General features: G+C 51.9%; 1 protein-coding gene across 2 annotated transcripts in view; it reads right to left on the bottom strand.

Annotated features, from left to right (window-relative positions):
- The window catches only part of EML1 (EMAP like 1), a 186884-nt gene that overhangs the window by 153826 nt on the left and 15632 nt on the right, over positions 1-17426 (bottom strand). The window contains exon 1 of one of the 2 annotated variants that reach the window (XM_045452060.1): positions 7918-8027. The exons of the other annotated variant lie outside the window; for it this stretch is intronic. The gene's annotated coding sequence lies outside the window, so the exon portion shown is untranslated. Of the gene's footprint in view, positions 1-7917; positions 8028-17426 lie in introns of those variants that run through there. 2 annotated transcript variants of the gene reach the window in all.

The raw sequence follows: 17426 nt of genomic DNA, 5'->3' as shown, positions 1-17426 counted from the left end.
CACAAGGGAATCAATATTTGAATGACTGCAGACATCTTATCAAAAACCATGGAGACCAGATTACAGTGGAACAACACCTTTAAAGTGTTGAAAGGGAAAACATTATCAAGCCAGATGTCTATATACAGCAAAAGTATGCTTCAAGAAGAAAGATGAAATAAAGGCATTTTATTTATTTATTTTTAATTTTAACGTTTATTTATTTTTGAGACAGAGAGAGTCAGAGCATGAATGGGGGAGGGTCAGAGAGGGAGGGAGACAGAATCTGAAACAGGCTCCAGGCTCCGAGCTGTCAGCATAGAGCCTGACGTGGGGCTCGAACTCACGGACCGTGAGATCATGACCTGAGCCGAAGTCAGATGCTTAACTGACTGAGCCACCCAGATGCCCCGAAATAAAGGCATTTTAAAATAAAGGAACAGCTAAAGGAAGCTCTTAAGTCTGAAGGAAAATGAAGTGGGGGAAAAAAACTCAGATCTTCATGAATGAATGAATGGCATCAGAAATAGTAAATACAGGGGCGCATGGGTGGCCTCAGTCAGTTAAGTATCCAACTTTTGATTTCGACTCAGGTCATGATTTTATGGTTTGTGAGACTGAGCCCTGTGTGGGCTGGGGATTCTCTCTCTCCCTCTCTCTGCCCCTCCCTGCCCCTCTCCTGCTCTTTCTCTCTCTCTTATTCTTTCTCTGACCCTCCCCTGCTCTCTTTCTCAAAAATAAATATTTTTTTTAAAAAGAGAGACCCATAGTAAATATAAAGACATGTCAATGAAAAGTAAATGGTTGGATGGGGCGCCTGGGTGGCTCAGTCGGTTGAGCGTCCGACTTCAGCTCGGGTCATGATCTCACAGTCTGTGGGTTCGAGCCCCGCGTCAGGCTCTGTGCTGACAGCTCAGAGCCTGGAGCCTGTTTCAGATTCTGTGTCTCCCTGTCTCTCTGACCCTCCCCTGTTCATGCTCTGTCTCTGTCTCAAAAATAAATGTTAAAAAAAATTTTTTTTAAAAAGAAAAAAAAAGAAAAGTAAATGGTTGGAAGAGGTGTAACATGCCAAAAGTAAGTATGATGAGGTTGGCGTGCCTCTATTAATATCATGTAAAATAGGCTTTCAGGACAGAGACTATCACTAGAGCTAAAGAGAGACACCTCCTAACAATGAAAGGGTCGATTCATCAGGAAGACATAACCATAGTAAATGTAAATGTGCCAAATAACACAGCCTCAAAACACATAAAGCAAGACTGATAGCTTTGAAGAGGAGAAAGAGGGGGTGCCTGGCTGACTCAGTTGGTGGAGCATGCAACTCTTGATCTTGGGGCTGTGAGTTTGAGGCCCATGTTGAGTGTAGAGCTTACTTAAAAAAAATCTTTAGAAAAATAATAAAGGGGAGAAATAGATGCTTCCATAATCATACTAGGAGATTTGAACACCCCTCTCTCAGCAATTTATAGAACAGTTAGACCATGAAAAAAATGAGTAATGACAGAAGATCCCAACACATCTTGACCTAATTGATATTTATACATATGAGTTATGATGTAAAATGTATTTCTTACTATGACTCATTTCTAAAAAAAGATTGAAAATCACTCTGCTAGGGAAAACACAGAGGACTAAATCACAGACCCCTAAAATTCAACATCTAGGGGCCCCTGGGTGGCTCAGTTGGTTAAGGGTCTGACTTCAGCTCTGGTCATGATCTCGCGGACTGTGAGTTCGAGCCCCACGTCAGGCTCTATGCTGACAGCTCGGAGCCTGGAGCCTGCTTCGGATTCTGTGTCTCCTTCTCCCTCTTCCCCTCCCCCACTCGTTCCCTGTCTCTGTCGCTGGGTCAGGTGTCCCCACAGGCGACCAGGATGCCATCTGCAGAACAGGCCTCGCTGTGTGCACACTGACACACCCAGTTCCCCGAAGTCCTCAGCTCTGCTGCAAAATCCCTGCCGGGCTGACCTGCTGGGAGAGACAGTTACGGCTGCTCCTTTCTATGCTTCTCATGCAAGTTGCTGGCAAAGAGGAGTCTGCAGAGAATGGAGGACCAGAGAAGGATCCTCTGGTGGGATCCCACTCGACAGGGGCCGGGTCTGCAGCTCTTGGCTGTCTTGACTCCACATCAGAACCTCCGACCCATGCCAGCCTGGGTCACCCTAGAGCCCCAAACTGGGGACAAAAAAGACACAACCAGCACTAGGGGGGGTTTCAAGCACACCTCAAAGTGTTCCCCTTCCACCAGCTGTCTGGTCCGTAGGACACGTGACTGGAGCACAGATTCTCTTCGTGCCCATTAGTCGAGTGCTGTCGTGTGTGTGGACATCCCTGGCGTGTCCACACTGCCCACCTCCGTCCTCTTCTATGCTCCAGCCACGTAGAGTTACCGGTAGCTCCTTCGAGCATAGCAGGCTGCCGTGTGCCTTTGGGTACCGCTCTTCCCGCGCCCATGAACTCTCTTCCTCCATGGCAACTCCAGTCCTTGCCCTCTGGCCCAGACGGCTGCCCCATGAAACTCTCTGCCACCCCACCCCATCACACAGAATGAATCCTTCCCCTCTCTGGGTCACCTCTGCCAACAGAGAAGTTCTGAGAAGCTCACTTAACACACGGCATTGTGATCACCAGTTTCTCAACTCTAGGACACACAGTTTTGCTTTTGAAGGTTCCAGATATAAGGCTGAATTTTCTATTCAGCGTGCACCTCACATGTAGACATGCTCCTTTCCCCCCCAGGGGAAAGCTGCTGTGAAGTCAAAGGCAGGTCTCATAAATGGGGTGACTCAGCTCCCTCCCCTGACTTGCCTCAGTGACCCCAAAGGCTTGATGCAGTCTGAGCTTTGGGAAATACTCGCTGGGTCCAAGTTTGAACTCAATGCAAGTATTTCTTGAGGGCTGCCCTAGGAAATTCGTGTGCTCTGCAAAATGGAGGGATTGGGATAACAAAGTAAAGTTCCTGTCCTTGAGAGGGTCAACACTACGTATGTGAACAGGGTGCTCCGAAGGAACGAAGCCCACGGTGGCACCACATAAAACCACCTGCAACAGCACCTTGACCTGGACTCAGGGGCTTTGTATTTGAGGGATTTTTTTGTGATTTTTTTTTTTGAATAAAGTTTTACAATTTGTAAATGTCTTGCATTTTCTTTACCAATTCTACGGAGAACCCTAACCGCCATTCTGTGTCTCATTTTATAGAGAAAGGAACTAAGCCTCAGAGAAGGAAAGAGTCTTACCCAAGGTCAACAACTAGAAAGTGCCAGAACCAGCTCGAAAGTGCCAGACCAGCTAGAAAGTACTGGAATCAGGAACAGTCACCCAGCTGTTCTCATTCCCTGACTCCTGCTCTCTCTCAGCCAGAGAAAACTCGGCTCAGTGGAACCTACCTCTTCTCTTTAAAATAGAAACCATGTAGCCCACTCTCCAGCCGAAGTCTAATCTCTGCTCTGTGAAATAAGAAGGAAACTCTGAAGTTTCTCCCTATGCCTTCTCCTCACACGGTCACCATGGCAATGGGAAAATATTATGCGGTGGAGGAATTGTGGGAATATGAATCAGCAGAACCAGCACAAGGCCCTTGGAAAACCGTGATTCCCAGTGGACATGCTTCACGTTCAGAGTAAACACTCCAACATGATAGATTGCACTTTGCCTCCTGTAGAAACTCCACGGCCAGCTCACTCCATTAGCGACAGACCCGCTGTCTCCACGCAAGCACTGGCCTCCTCCTCTCTTTATAAGAAAAGGCTTTGGCCATTTGTGAGCATGATTGCTGCTTGGCAACACAGGGCTGTGGGTATCTGCTGGCTTTGCTGAATTTTAAACATTTTTCCGTGCCAAGTGGAACAAATTATTGATGTTGATCTGGGTGGATATTTAACGTCGTCCAGTGTAATTTCAATGGTGAAGAGTTCACACCCGGCTTTTAAGTCTAGGATAATGAAGCTATTAATCAAGCATTAAATAATTGTAGACGGTAATGACCACCTCATCCGGCTGTTGCTAAGTCTCCCTGAAATTCTCAATCAATGGGTGGTAAAAAAAGACTGATTCAGTTCCTCTAGATAATTGCACATAGAATTGCCATGTGATCCAGTCATTCCATTTCTGGCTGTATCCTCAAAACAGTTGAAAGAAGGAGCTAGAACAGATATCTGTATGCCTGTGTCCATAGCAGCATTCCTTATGAGAGCCAACAGGTGGAAACAGCCCAAGTGTCCATTGACAGGCGAATGGATAAACAAGAGATGGCATACTCATAAAATGGAACGTTATCCAGCCTTAAAAAGTAAGGAAATGCCACAAGAACACGAATTCAAAGGGATACATGCACGCCTACGCTGACAGCAGCACTATCTACAATAACCAAATTATGGAAGCAGCCCAAGTGTCCATCGACTGATGAACGGATAAAGAAGATGTGGTATAGATATGCGATGGACTATTACTCAGCCAGAAGAAAGAATGAAATCTTGCCATTTGCAACGACACAGAGGGAGCTAGAATGTACAATGCTAAGTGAATTAAGTCAGTCGGCGAAAGGTAAGCACCCTATGATCTTACTCATATGTGCAATTTTTAAGAAACAAAACAAATGAGTGAAAGAAAGAAAGAAAGAAAGAAAGAAAGAAAGAAAGAAAGAAGGGGACAGAGACAAACCAAGAAACAGACTCATTACTATAGAGAAAAAACAGGTGGTTACCAAGGGTGGGGGGATGGAGATTAAGGAAGGCACTTGTGATGAGCACTGAGTAATGTATAGAATTGTTGAATCACTATATTGTACACCTGAAACTAAAATAAACATATTGGAATTAAAATAAGAAACTTTAAAAACAAAGTAAGGAAATTCTGGTACTTACAGGGAAGAATAAACCTTTCTTCCTCTAGAAGAAAAAAAAAAAAAGTAAGGAAATTCCAATTCCTGCTACAACATGGATGAAACTTGAGGACATTACGCTAAGTGAAGTCACAAAAGATAGTCACATAAACCAGTCACAAAAAAGACAAATACTGTATGATTCACTACATGCTGTCCCTAGAGTAGCCAGATTCATAGAGACAGAAGGTAGAAGGTTGGTTTCCATGGGCTGGGGGAGGGGAGATACAGAGTTAACGCTCAGTGAACATAAAGCTGCTGTTTTTGCAAAATGAAGGGTTGCGGAGACGGACGGTGCTGACCTGTGGACGGCTGCACAACAGTGGGAATGTGCTTAGGGCCCCTGAACTGTGCACTTCAAAATGGTTGAGATAGTAGATTTTCTGTTCTATGTATTTTATCACAAAAAAAAAAAAAAAAAAAAAAAAAAAAAACAGTTGAGGAGCAGATAAGGCAGCAGCTTGGGCGTCCCCGAACACAACACAGACCTACTGCTGGCCAAGCCAAGGGTCTGTAAGCACCTTGCGTATTTCACAAGCACGCATACCTCTGTGGCTCTGTGTAGCCCATCCTGCTTCTTCTGCTATATACCTGGACTGGAGCACAGGCGGTGACCTCTCTCCTTCCTTCCTCCGTCAGCCACCAAGCAGCACCCCGGCTGTCCCCTCTCTGCACCCGTTTCTCCTGGGAGCGTGGCTCTGGGGGATCCCACCTTACAGCCGTTCATGGGAACTGAACACACAGTAGGCATCAGCCACTGCTGCGTTCAACCCGATTGCCAGACCTCGACCAATGTGTTGTTAGAAGTGTTCTTATTCTTCCCAAAGGGGTCAGTTCTTGTCTACGGCCATACCACCCTGAACGCGCCCGATCTCGTCTGATCTCGGAAGCTAAGCAGGGTCGGGCCTGGTTAGTACTTGGATGGGAGACCAAAGGGGTCAGTTCTTTCAACCAAGGGAGGGACACTCTAAATGGGGCTGTTTATAGTATGGCTCTTTACTCTCCACACAGACACCTTCCCAACCCTAGTGGGTGTCATGGTGATTTTCATGGGTCAACAGGGCTGGGCTACGGGATGCCCAGATGGCTGGTAAAAAGTTCTTTCTGGGTACATCTGGGAAGTGCGTTTGAGTCTGTAGCCTGAGTAAAGATGGTCCTCCCCGGGGTGGGCGGGCACCGTCCAGTCGACTGAGGGCCTGAATGGAACATAAAGGGGGAGGAGGGGCAGATTTGCTCTTTGAGCGGAGACATCATCTTCTCCTGCCCTCGGATACCTGCACCCCTGGTTCTGGAGCTTTTTGGATGCAGATCCTGGCTTATTGGCCCCAGGTTCTCAGGCGTTTGGACTGGGATTGAATTGCCCGGTTCTCCAGCTTGCAGACAGCTCCCTGGGGGACTTCTCTGCCTCCACCAGCAGGTGGGCCGATTCCTAAAAGAAATGTCCTCCTAAAGATCCCTGCCTGTATCCCACTGGTTCCGTTTGTCTGGACAACCCCGCTCTGCCATGCTGCTGGTGTCTCTTTTCTCAGGCACAGTGAAAAGCAGGCCAGCCCCCCCCCCCCCCAATGGCCCCACGCGGGTGGTGGGTGTGCATTTGGGTGGCGGGGACTATTCATTAGGCAGAAGGTGCCTCTCAGCCTAGCCACCTGCTGTGGCCCTTTCTACCTGTAATCAGGTGCCTTTAGATACAGATCGCAGCGGTGTCTTTGCTAACGGGCAACACGGATGCATGTCTTAGGGTTGACATTCACAGAGATGAGGCTTCTAGCTGAACACCCTTCCCCGCACCGCCCCCCCGAGGGTCCCACCCCACAGGGGAGCCGGCGACAGTGTGTGGGCCTCGGCTGGACTGCCTCACTTCAGATCTCACCTCCCCTCTCCCCCGACACCAGGCTCCCGTTCTTTCCTCCTCAGTACCCGGCTTCCCAATGGGTAGAGTGGGGGACAGCATGGCTTCCCCTGTAAGGGGCCTCACACGAGACCTGGCCCAGAGAGCAGGGACAGCTGCTGTTTTCGTTGTCCAGCTGTCTAGGGTGGACACACAGAGGTGGCAGCCCGGGCTTTGTGCTCCTTGGGGAAAGCGACCAAGAGAAAAGGCTTCTCACTGCGGGAACCAGTGAGGTTTTCTGAACGAGGCCCAACGTGGCGAGCTGAGACCCCGGGGCTTGTGTCAGGTGGGGAGGGGAGACTCCAGGTGGGGAAGACCCCCCCCTTGGCCCTAGTGGCGGCTAGGAAAGCACAGGGATAATCAGGGCTGCCCTCTGGCCCCGGCTCCTACTGTCCGTGTGACCTTGGTGTGACCTTGGGCGGGTCAGGGGCCTCTTTGAGTTGCTCTTTATTGTCTGTAAAAATGCAGGACTGTGGAGAGAAAGAAGGGAAGCAGGGAGAGGGAGAGAGGGAGGGGAAGGAGGGGGAGGAGGAAGAGGGGGAGACAGGGGGAGGAGAGCAAGAGGGGAGGGGGAGGGGCGAAAGACAGCCCTGGAGGTCTGACTGCAAATCCCTAGCTGGGTGGGATTTGGGCCAGTCTCCGGCACCCCCACTCCCCAGCTCTCTCCCGCTCAAGGATGTGTTCAAGGCCCTGAGCCGACCTGCAGTTGTAACAAGAAGCAAAGTGCGGTCCTGATACCCAAGCCCCGCCTTCCAGGGAGGGCCTCCGTGGGTCAGTGACCTCCCAGAGCCAAAGCCTCCGGCTGACCCCGGCCTGGCCCCTCCCTCGCCCAGCACAGTGGGTGTGGGGATGTGCACCAGGGGCCAGAAGAGGCGTTCCCCCCCACCCCCTGCCCTGAGCGACCAGCCCCCATCCCTACCCAGGCTTGCTCTGCTGAGGCTCAGAAAGGTTAAGGAACGTGGATGGCAAAAGCTAAAAGCAATCAAAACACCGGTACAGCTTAGTGGAGAATCTAGAGAAAACCCCCAGGCACGAGAACAGTAGTGAGAACAGCCGCCAAGCTCCCTGGGTGCTCGGTGGAGGCCGGACACTTTCCCAAGTGCTGCCCGTTATGAGCTCAGTTATCCCCAGACGGGCCCAGGGGTCCTCACCGCCCAGGGGTCCTCACCGCGGGCGCTCCTATGGGTCCGCCTCCCTCAGCGTCGGAGATCCATCCTGCCGTGCGTCCTCCGTTCCTTCTTAGGGCCGAGGGCCGGTCTACGGTGCGAATGCCCTGATCTGTAGATCGATTTTAATGTTGACAGACACGTGGGCGGTTTCCAGTTTGAGGCTTTCATGAACAGGCTGCTGGGAACACTGTCCTTGAGTAAATACGTGCGTTTGTGTCCACTGGGGACGTGGCGGGAGAAGTAGGTGTGTTTTCCCACCCACACATCCTATGCACATACGCCTACGTCCCATCCCGCAGGCCTGCCAGGAGTATAATTCAGCTTCAATAGGCAATCTCTTTTCCAAAATGCTCTCACCAGGTTGCAAGTCCCCCAGCGAGGTGTGTGGGTGCCCGCTGCTCCTGCTTTTCCCCAGCCTTTGTATTTACAAACATATAATGTCTAAAATAAGTGAAGCCAGGGGCACCTGAGGGCTCAGGCATTTCGCCGTCCAACTCTTGATTTCCGCGCCGGCCATAATCTCGCAGTTCGTGGGATCGAGCCCCGCGTCGGGCTCTGCGTTGGTAGTGAGGAACCTGCTGGGGATTCTCTCTCTCTCTGCCTCGCTCTCTGCCCCTCCCCCACTCGAGCTCACTCTCTCTCTCTTTCTCTCTCTCAAAATAAATAAACTTACATCAATTTATCAGTCAGCCAAGCAGAGCTAATCTACAGCCTTGGGGTTCTGGACGGTGTTTGCCTTTGGGGTAGTGCCGGGAGGAGGTCTTAGGGGGACCTCAGATGCTAGAACATTCTGTCTCTTGATCAGGGTACCGGTTTACACAGGTGTGTGTTCACTTTGGGAAAAGTCATTAAGCAGGGCACTTACAGCTTGCTCACTTTGCTTCATGCACACTAAGTATCGATTAAAAAAAAAAAAAAGGACCCTTAGAAACAGTCCAGGGGCGCCTGGGTGGCTCAGTTGGTTAAGCGTCTGACTTTGGCTCAGGTCGTGATCTCACAGTTCGTGGATTCGAGCCCCATGTCGGGCTCTGTGATGACAGCTCGGAGCCTGGAGCCTGCTTCGGATTCTGTGTCTCCCTCTCTCTGACCCTCCCCCGCTCACTTTCTGTCTCTCTCTCTCTGCCCCTCCCCCACACCCAAGGGCACACACTCTCTCAAAAACAAATAAATAAACATTAAAAAAATTATCCAGGAGCGCCTGGGTGGCTCCGTTGGTTGAGTGTCCGACTCTTGGTTACGGCTCAGGTCATGATCTTGCAATTCGTGGGTTCGAGCTCTGGGTTCTGTGTGACAGTACAGAGCCTGCCTGGGATTCTCTCCCTCTTTCTTTGCCCCTCCTTGCTCAAGTGCTCTCTCTCTCTCTCTCTCTCAAAATAAACAAAACAAAACAAAAAAACCAATCCCAGGGACCCAGATGCCATTTTTGCCCCTCTGGTCCAGACAAAGATGCCGAAGGCCCGGGTCACAACCTGATGGTGGGTCCCTTTCCTGGCCCCATCCCCACGTCTGGTCCGTCACCAAGTTCATTCTGCCTGCACGGGCTTTCTCTAAGTGGCCACCGGTTTCCATCTGTGTTACCCCCTCAGGCTGGATCTCTCCCTGCTTGTGTGTGGCTCCCCCGAGGGGGCGATGGTCGTGCTGTGACTCCCGGGCAGAGTTTGAACCCCCGCTCTGCGTTTACCCACTGAAGCCAAGGACTGGGTGAGATACTGCTCGCTCAGTCTGAGGAGGGACGTGCGACACCAGCGTGTGGGGACCGTGTGGCCCAGAATAGGTGCCTACTTGACGAGAACAAGATTAGCACTGGCGACGGGCGGCATGCGTCTGGGGGTTGGGCGGGCTCCGATCCTGTCTTCCAGGCCCCGACGGTGAGGCGGGGCAGAAAAGCGTGTTTCCTGTTAGAGGAGGCTAGCCGTGTGGAGGAGGGACGGGTGGAGAGCTGTCTTCCACTAGTGAAATGACATAAGAATTAAATTAATAGATGCCTGAAAGTCATTTCCTTTGAACTTTTTAAAACCCTGCCCAGTCAGGCCCCACATAAGGGGAGGGTCCCACGTGCCACGTTCTGCAGTCGTTGAGAGCAGTGATTTTGGAGATGACGCGGCAATGTGAGAATCGCTCATGACATAATGCTAAGGGCAAGGGACAGGAGACGCCCTCCTATGGGTGGCTTGTGAGGGCAGTTCTGCCCAAAAACGTGGGGATGGGGGGGGCAGGGGGGAATCCCACTGTGCCAGCCCCTGGGGTTGCCAAGTGAAGGGACTGTAGGTGGTTTGCGTTTTCTTGTTCTCCATGTAATACCTTTCCGTGGAGGTTTTGTTTCTTACACGCGTTCGGAAGTTTGCTTTTTCAAAAAGTGGAATGGTTCAAGCCTCGGCCTGTAGCTGTCGATCCATGAGAGCTCGCAGTGATTTGGGGGCGGCTTCCTCTGGCCTGGCTGCAGGGGAGGCTGGGGGAGGCTCGGCCGGGGCTCCACCCAGCACTGCTGGGCTGGAGACAGTGTTAGGTGAGCGTGTTCCAAACCCACGGGGCCACCTGCCAGCCGCCCACCAGGACAGGCCCTTCCCTGTCTGGCTGAGGTCTGGACTGTGATGAAAGGAAGGGTCTGAAATGCCCACGCCTGGTAGCTGTGGATAGCTGAAAAGGAGCTAACAGTCACAGAAGGTTGTGGAGAAAGAAACGGGACCTCCTGGCCCAGAGCTGCCCTGAAGGGTGGTTGAGGTGTGACCCACAGGAAGTGGCAGAACCTCCAGAAAGCCACAGGGAAAGTGGGCACATGTGGCAGCAGCTGGGCGAGAAGAGGGACGGATCCCGGGGCGCGGTGGGGCCCCGGGGCCACACAGACCAGGCAGAGCTCACCTTGAGCCCCGACCGCCGGGGTGCCCACGGTGTGCACTGAGCTGCATCTGGGGGGCTGAGCGTGGCTCTGGGAGGGCAGGTTCCCCCAGACACCTGTGTTGGGGGAGGCAGCACCCCTTCCTTCCCTTCCCACTACAACCTGGGTCCTACCTTGACTCTCAGCCCAGTGTTTGTTGCACAATGCTGGGGCCACCCGGACCTGACCACACTGCAGTTTGGAGGAATATGAGCCCTTGAAATCTACTACAAAGCTGTAATCATCAAGACAGTGTGGCACTGGCCCAGAAACAGACACATAGACCCATGGAACAGAATAGAGAACCCAGAATTGGACCCACAGGTGTATGGCCAACTGATCTTTGACAAAGCAGGAAAGAGCATCCAATGGAAAAAAGACAGTCTCTTTAGCAAATGGTGCTGGGAGAACTGGACAGCAACATGCAAAAGAATGAAACTAGACCACTTTCTTACACCAGACGCAAAAATAAACTCAAAATGGATGAAAGACCCGCATGTGAGACAGGAAACCATCAAAACCCTCGAGGAGAAAGCAGGAAAAAAAACCTCCCTGACCTCAGCCGCAGCAATTTCTTACTCGACACATCTCCAAAGGCAAGGGAGTTAAAAGCAAAAATGAACTACTGGGGCCTCATCAAAATAAAAAGCTTCTGCACTGCAAAGGAAACAATCAACAAAACTAAAAGGCAACCGACGGAATGGGAAAAGATATTTGCAAGTAACATATCGGATAAAGGGCTAGTATCCAAAATCTATAAAGAACTCACCAAACTCCACACCCGAAAAACAAATAATCCAGTGAAGAAATGGGAAGAAGACATGAATAGACACTTTTCCAAAGAACACATCCGGATGGCCAACAGACACATGAAAAGACGCTCAACGTCACTCATCATCAGGGAAATACAAATCAAAGCCACACTGAGATATCACCTCACACCGGTCAGAGTGGCTAAAATGAACAACTCAGGAAACAACAGATGTTGGTGAGGACGTGGAGAAACGGGAACCCTCTTTCACTGTTGGTGGGAATGCAAACCGGTGCAGCCGCTTTGGAAAACTGTGGAGGTTCCTCAAAAAATTAAAAATAGAATTACCCCCTATGACCCAGTATTAGCACTGCTAGGAATTCACCCAAGGGATCCAGGAGTGCTGATACATAGGGGCACATGTACCCCAATGTTTATAGCAGCACTTTCAACAATAGCTAATTATGGAAAGAGCCTAAATGTCCGTCAACGGATGAATGGATACAGAAGATGTGGTTTATATATACCATGGAATGCTACTTGGCAATGAGAAAGAATGAAATCTGCCCATTTGCAGCAACATGGATGGAACTGGAAGGTATTACGCTGAGCGAAATAGGTCAGTCAGGGAAGGACAGATATCATATGTTTTCACTCGTATATGGATCTTGAGAAACTCAACAGACAACCATGGGGGAGGGGCAGGGAAAAAATAGTTTCAAACAGAGAGGGAGGCAAACCATAAGAGACTCTTAAATACAGAGAACAAACTGAGGGTTGTTGGGGGGGGGGGTGAGGGGGAGAGGGGAAAATGGGTGATGGGAATAGAGAAGGGCACTTGTTGGGATGAGCACTGGGTTTTGTATGGAAGCCAATTTGACGGTAAATTATATTAAAAAAAAAGAAAACTGAAAAAAAGTAAATAAATCTAAACAGCATGTAAATCACACGTCTTTGCCGCAGCTTTTTGGCTGCTGGGGCCTCTGTAAGGTCAGGCTATCAAGATCTATGTGCCCGAGGCACGTCACCCAGGCGAGTGCACGCAGCTCTGACCCCTCTGGACCGCCAGCATTGCCATTAGAGAAGCAACAGCCTAGTAAACTCTAGATTCTTAGAAAACCAGAGTGCCGTGATTTAATGGAGCCTGAGTGGCGCCCCGCAATTTCATTGTCACGGGGAGGGAGGGCAAGCTGGAGAGGAGCTGTGCAGCCAGAGCTCAGAGACCAAGCCTCCTCGGGACTAACCACTCCCCCGCCCTCCTCGGCCTCCCCCAGGAAGCCTCCCAATCGCATGCATAATTTATGAGGAGGAGCCGATGCATATTCATGAGCTCATTGCCTTCCAAGGCCAGTCGCTGTCTGTGAAAAATCCTCCCGTAATGAATTATTGCCTGGGAAGCCGAGGGTTGGGCTCAAGGCAGGCCCCAGTCCCCAAAATTACTACAATCTTTACAATTGCTAAAACTTGCTTTGAAGAAAATGCTCCCAACGGTGCCTACCTTTGGTCTAATGTGGGGGAGATGCAAACAATGAAACCTCTACCGTGGGAACGCCTTAACCCCAAGGCTGCGCAGGTAGGGGTGCACCCGTAGCATTTCAGGGAAACTGAGGCAGGTCTCCCCTCACCCCGAGGAAAGACACCCCTGCGTGCACGGTGGGTGGGACTCTGAAGTAAACCCTCCTGAGTGTCTGTTCACATAAGATCAAGAGCCAAAACGCCCTGCTGGCTGGTCACGACCCTTTCTGGGTCTCAGTCTTCCCCATCTGTGGACTGGGTTGGTAATCCCTCATTGCATCCGCTCTGAGCCCAGAGAGAGGTCGCCCGGCACCGGCTGGTGGCCGGGTTTGAATGGTGGTGGTGTTTTCTCTTTCTTGGCAGAAGATAACCTGTGTCTTACAGCCAGTGGATCCTAGGCTCTGACGAAACCCAGGCACACTTTGTTCACAGATACCGACTTTTTACGAGTCGGAAGTCTGTGGCCATCCTGTGTCAAGCAAGCCTTATTTGTGCATTTTTCCAACCGCATTTCCTCGCTTCATGTTTCTGTGTCCCACTTTGATAATTCTCCCAATATTCCACTATTCTTTTTTTTAATGTTTATTTATTTATTTGGGGGGAGAGAGAGAACAGGTGTGTGTTTACGAGTGGGGGCAGAGAGAGGGGGAAGAGAGAGAATCAATCCCAAGCAGGTTCCACCCTGTCAGTGCAGAGCCCAACACGGGGCTCGATCTCACCGCCTGAGCCGATATCAAGAGTGGGATGCTCAACCGACTGAGCCACCCAGGCGCCTCCCAATATTTCATTATTCTTATGTTTCTTACGGTGATCTGTGCTGGGTGATCACCACTCACTGAAAGCTCGGAGGATGGCTAGCATTTTGTAGAAACAAAGTATTTTTTAATTAAGGGATGCTCATAGTTTTCTTAGACATGATGCTATCGCACCCTCATACATAACAGCATAGCGTAACCGTTACTTTTATATGCCCTGGAAACCAAAAAACTCATTTGTCTTGCTGTATTGTGACATTCACGTCGTTGCAGTGGCCTGGCTCGGAACCCACGACACCTCCGCGGTGCACCTGTGCGGTAATATGCCACCGGCGCTCACAGAGATAAAGGGACGTCGCGGAGCAGAGCGGGGGCTGCACATAGCAGGTGCTTGACGAACGGGAGTCTCCAGTTTCCAGTCCTGGAAAGAACGAGGCCCACTCATCCGAATTTGCCTGGCGGAGGAATCTGTTCACGAACTCCTTAGGTCCGCATTTTATTCCGCGCGCTTCGTGGCGTTAGAAGCGTTCAGTAAGAACCGGTCTAATTGAGACGTGGAGTGGGCGTGCGAGGGCGCCCCGAAGTTTTCCCAAACGAGTCACAACCCAGTTAAAATGTTACTCATGAAACCCGAGACGGTGATTCAGTTCCTACTCCATCTGGCATTTCTTGCTTACAAGCAACTCACATATGACTCAACTTTGATTCTGCTTATTAAACATTAGCCGGCACACGTCCTCATCCCAATAAAAAGCCATCTTGAAAACCTCGCCACAGAGGAGCGCGTGTGCGCCTGAGCGCGACTGCGCGCACGCGCGTGTGTGTGTGTGCGCGCGCACGCACGTGCACAGGCCCACGCTCGGGCAAGCTTATCCATGAGGGTCCCAGCCGGTGTGACCTGAGTGTACGGAGGGCTGGCCTTGTTGACATGTGACCTGCGCTGTCGCACAGGGCTACAGGCTTGGTTTAATGTTCTGCTGTCACCACCTGGAGATTCTAGATAATTCTTGAATGGGGGCCTGCACGTTCATTTTGCAGGCCCTGAGAATTTTGTGCTCGGTCTGGGTGGATGTGAGTGTGTGTGTGTGTGTGTGTCTGCACATCTGTATGGGTCCCAGAGCCCACGCGGCCCGGGGAGTCTGAGCCATAGAGACGAGGTGCACGTGCCCATGTGGGTGCTGTGGGTGCCCGTGTGGGGACCTGCGGGTGAGGGCCGGAGCAAGTGGACATGGGGGGGGGGGGGTGGAGAATCTCGCCCAGAAGCGCCCGGGACAGGGGCCCATGAGCCACACTGGGAGCCCCAAGATGCAGATTCCAGGGGCCCGGGGGGGGGGGTGGTGGGGGCTCGGAACACACCCTTTCAGCCGGCACCCCCACCCCAGGCGGCTGTAACGACACCCGAGTTTGAGAACCCCTGGCCGTGGGTTCTGGGCACTGAAAAGTGAGGCCATGCTTCTTCAAGGAGAAGCTTAGAACGTCACAGAGCTCAAGCCATCTCACCACCCACCCTATTATCTAAAGTTCAGGTTCTTAAAGGAACAGAAGCCTGCCAGGATCACCAAGGAACAGATGAGCCCCAAGGCTGCTAACCTCAGGGAACCCCGGCCAGAGGCCTCCCTCGGCTGCCTGGGCCCCCAGCCAAGCAGTGACTCATGCTGGAGCAGGACGGTGTGGCCTTGATGGCCAGCCCTCCCCTCCCACATCCCTGCATCAGCAGGGCAGGGCCGGGGATGCTACCCCCGTGACTTCTCCAATTTATCAGCGTGGGTCACACCGTCGACCCCGCGGCTCCTGGGCACCACTCCCCTGCCCATGTTCCTGGCCTGACATCCCTCACCGAGACCCGCCCTAAATCAGCAGTGATTGGCCGTGATCAGCAGCGCCACTCCCCCCCCCCCCCCCATGCCATCAGGGAATGCCGTCTCCAACAGCACAGGGAAGGGTCCTCACTGCACGCTGTGGGGGTCCAGCAGGCGCTGACCCTCGGATTGTTGGCCCCTGGTGACCTCGCCCAGGATAATTCTGTTCCCGAGCTCCATTCCACTGAAAGCGGTCCCAGGGTCAACACGCTATCCCCTCGCTGAGGGCAACAATGGCTGGGAGAGGGGCTGTCGCTTGCCAGCTGGTGACCTGGGTAGGTCACTTGAGCTCTCTGAGCCTCTGTTTTCTCATCTGTGAAATAGCCCCTCCCTGTGCCAACTCTTGGCTGGAGCTTAGCTCCTGCCCCCTGCCTCCTCCCAGCAGCCCCTGCTTGACCCATAGACACACGTCAGTGTCCCCACCCCTGTCCCCTAGAGAGGGGCATTGAGCTTCTAATCAGCAACAGTGCAAGTTAGAATTGGGTCCCACAAGCTTTGGCGACCAGGAGAAGCTCCCTGTTTCTCAGGAGGGGAGGTGGCACCACCCTTGAGTGCTTTTTTTCTGTAGCTGCCACTGTGAAGCACCTACTATGTGCTGGGCACTCTGCAGCCCTTCTGTGGGAGCCCTTAAAACCATCACAAGAGGTGAGGGCGCCTGGGTGCTTCGGGCCCCTGGTCAGGCTTCATGCTGACAGCACAGAGCCTGCTTGGGATTCCCTCTCTCCTCCTCTCTCTCTGCCTCTCCCCTGCTCTCTCTCTCTCAAAGTAAATAAGCTTTTTTTTTTTTTAAATTGGGGGGAAATAAAAGAAACCATCACAAGAGATGAGGGGAGGTGTCAAAGGTAAGAGATGAGGGCTCAGAGAGGTTAGGTGTCTTGCCCAAGGACACACAGCTTTGAAATCTGAGATGGAAACCCAGGGCCTTCGCAGCGACCCTGATGCACAGATACCTTGCCTCTCAGAGCAGGGCCCAGCCAGCCCAGACAAAAGCCCCTCGGGGCCTCCAGGGTCCCTCTGCTGTATGAGGCCGTATATCCCCATGCTGCCTCCCTCGGCTTCCCGACACAGCCCCGGTGGCAGGGAGCCCGGTGCCAGCCCTTCTATTATTCACGCCTCCCTTCGGTTGCCAGCAGGGACCTGGCCCAGAGGTCCCAGCTTTGCCAGGAAAGATAAGGAGCCAACACCTGACTCGTCCCCTTCTGAGCTCCGTCTTGATTTCCCAAAAGAACACAAAGGCCTGTCATTCCTGGCCCCGTGCCGGAAGCTGGACCTCATTCTCATGAAAGGAAGATAAACCATTAGCAGGATTAAAACTGGTTAGATAAAAAAAAAAAAAAAAAAAAAGACCGGTTAGATTTACAGCTTTTCCTTGTGACCACCTGTCCCCTCCTGTAACACTGCGTGGGTTGGAGGGGCGGGTGCCTGCCATCTGCAGGGGTCTGTCGAGGGGTGGGGAGGGCAGGGGAGGCTTCGGCTCCCCTGTGGGCTCTGTGGAACACTTCCCGGGGGCCGGGGGCCGGTGCTACTAGTCCCACATTAGAGGTGGGGAAACTGAGGCTTGCTTAGACCACTCAGCCGGTGGATGGCTTGGCCAGTGCAGGATGGCAAAGCTGACTCGTCCGTCCTCAAAACAAGACTCGTAAAAAGTGAATTCCTGTGTGCAAACCCTGCCCACCCACACCCAGACCTCTAACTTTATAATTGGCTCATGCAGGAATTGAAAAGAAAACAAAAAGGCGAGGCCACCAAAGGG

This window comes from Leopardus geoffroyi, chromosome B3, assembly GCF_018350155.1.
Source record: "Leopardus geoffroyi isolate Oge1 chromosome B3, O.geoffroyi_Oge1_pat1.0, whole genome shotgun sequence".
Classification (NCBI taxonomy): domain Eukaryota; kingdom Metazoa; phylum Chordata; class Mammalia; order Carnivora; family Felidae; genus Leopardus; species Leopardus geoffroyi.
The sequence above is the reverse complement of the archived record's forward strand: the minus strand, read 5'-3'. Positions and strand labels throughout refer to the sequence as shown.